Source organism: Oryctolagus cuniculus, chromosome 2 (genome assembly GCF_051225735.1).
Source record: "Oryctolagus cuniculus isolate XC-2025 breed Fujian yellow rabbit chromosome 2, ASM5122573v1, whole genome shotgun sequence".
NCBI classification, from domain to species: domain Eukaryota; kingdom Metazoa; phylum Chordata; class Mammalia; order Lagomorpha; family Leporidae; genus Oryctolagus; species Oryctolagus cuniculus.
This window is the reverse complement of record NC_142868.1, coordinates 199470570-199472612: the sequence shown is the minus strand read 5'-3', so window position 1 is coordinate 199472612 and position 2043 is coordinate 199470570. Positions and strand designations below refer to the sequence as shown.

At 49.6% G+C, this 2043-nt stretch overlaps 1 non-coding gene across 1 annotated transcript; it reads left to right on the top strand.

The window, feature by feature from the left end:
* The first annotated feature begins 295 nt into the window (after positions 1-295).
* Positions 296-368, top strand: TRNAK-CUU (transfer RNA lysine (anticodon CUU)). The gene has a single exon. It is a non-coding gene; the product is annotated as a tRNA-Lys (tRNA).
* The last annotated feature ends 1675 nt before the right edge of the window (positions 369-2043 follow it).

The window sequence follows — 2043 nt, the reverse complement described above, 5'->3', positions numbered from 1 at the left end:
CCTGGGAGTCGGGTGAAAGCAGGCTTGAGGCGAGCAGACCCATCCCATCTCAGACCTCAGCCCCTATGGTTAGGTGGAAAGACCTCTTGACAGGAGAATGGAAAGGACCACACCCTCTACTAACCAAAGGTCGAGGATATGCTTGTGTCTTTCCAGAGAATGTGGAACAGCCCATTTGGGTACCAGCCAGAAACATCAAACCTGCAACTGACAGCCAACCAGAACCAGCTGAACAAGACTGAGAATCCGCCTTGTTAGCAGATGCACCTGCCCTGCCATCCTACCCTGAGAAACTGCCCGGCTAGCTCAGTCCATAGAGCATGGGACTCTTAATCCCAGGGTTGTGGGTTTGTGCCCCACGTTGGGCACCAGAGAGGCAGAGAGAGAGAGAGAGAGAGAGAGAGAGAGAGAGGCCTTCCATCCAATGGTTCACTCCCCAGATGGCCACAACGGCCGGAGCTGTGCCAATTTGAAGCCAGGAGCCTGGAGCTTCCTCTGGGTCTCCCATGTAGGAGCAGGGGCCCAAGCACTTGGGTCATCTTCTACTGCTATCCCAGGCCATAGCAGAGAGCTGGACCAGAAGAGGAGCAGCCAGGACTCAAACCGGTGCCCACATGGGATGCTGGCGCTTCAGGCCAGGGTGTTAATGCACTGCGCCACAGCGCCTGGCCCCTGCTCTCTCTTCTAAAAATTCATTTTTGATGGGCAAAACTTGTATGTATCCATCAAGTGCAGCACGTTGATTTGAAATAGGCACATGTTGTGGGATGGCAATATCTAGTCAATTTGCATATGCATTGCCTCATATACTTTTTGCTTTTTGTGGTGGGAACAGTTGAAAACTATTCTCTTGGCAATTTTCAAGTATACAGCACACTGTACACCGGGTCTCCTGCACAACTCTTCCTAACTGGAACTGTACATCCTTTGACTCCTCTGATGGACAGCTTCCCAAACCTCAGCCCGCGGCCTCTGCTTCTCTGGGTTCAACTGTTCTAGATTCTATGTGTAAACGAGACCCTGGGGTACTGTCTCTGTGCCTGTCTTGTTTCACTCAGCACACTGTCCTCCAGGCTCACCATGTTCCTGCAGGGGGCAGCTTTGCGTCTTCCTCAAGGCTGAAGGCTGTACAAGGCGACCTAGAAGTGGGTCCTGTTGTTTTTGTTTTTTTTTCTTATCCAGCCATCCACTGCTGGGTGCTTGGGTGGTTCCTGTGCCTCAGGCATTGCGGATCATCCTGCAGTGAAGATCAGAATACAGACATCTCTCAGGGGTGTCGGTGTCCTTTCCTTTGGATAAATGCCCAGTAGTGGGGTTGCTGGATCATACGGAAATGCAATTTTTAATTTTTTGAAGAGTGCCCATGATGGATATATTAATTTACATTATCTTTTTTCCATAATGGATATATTAATTTTTATCTTGACCAATACTGTGCAAGGGTTTTCCTTTGTCCACTTCCTGGCCAACACTAATTAACTTTTCTATTTATTTACTTTTTTTTTTTGACAGGCAGAGTGGACAATGAGAGAGAGAGAGACAGAGAGAAAGGTCTTCCTTTTCCATTGGTTCACCCCCCAGTGGCCGCTGCATCCTGCGCGCTGCACTGATCGGAAGCCAGGAGCCAGGTGCCTCCTCCTGGTCTCCCATGCAGGTGCAGGGCCCAAGCAAGCACTTGGGCCATCCTCCACTGCACTCCTGGGCCACAGCAGAGAGCTGGACTGGAAGAGGAGCGACCGGGACAGAATCCAGCACCCAGACCGGGACTAGAACCTGGGGTGCCAGCACAGCAGGCAGAGGATTAGCCTATTGAGCCACAGCGCTGGCCTATTTACTTTTTTGAGAACATCCATTTCACAGGTGTGGTTCTAAGTTGCATTACTCTGATGACTGGTGATGAGGCTCTTCCTTTATGAACTGGGGCTACTTATATTTTATAATGAAAATTCCCCTTTTTGACCTAAAATTACTTCTTTTGTCAATAAATTTAAGTCATGGTGGGAGGTAGGGGCCTGATGAACTTGAGTTTTCCCAAAGCTCTTG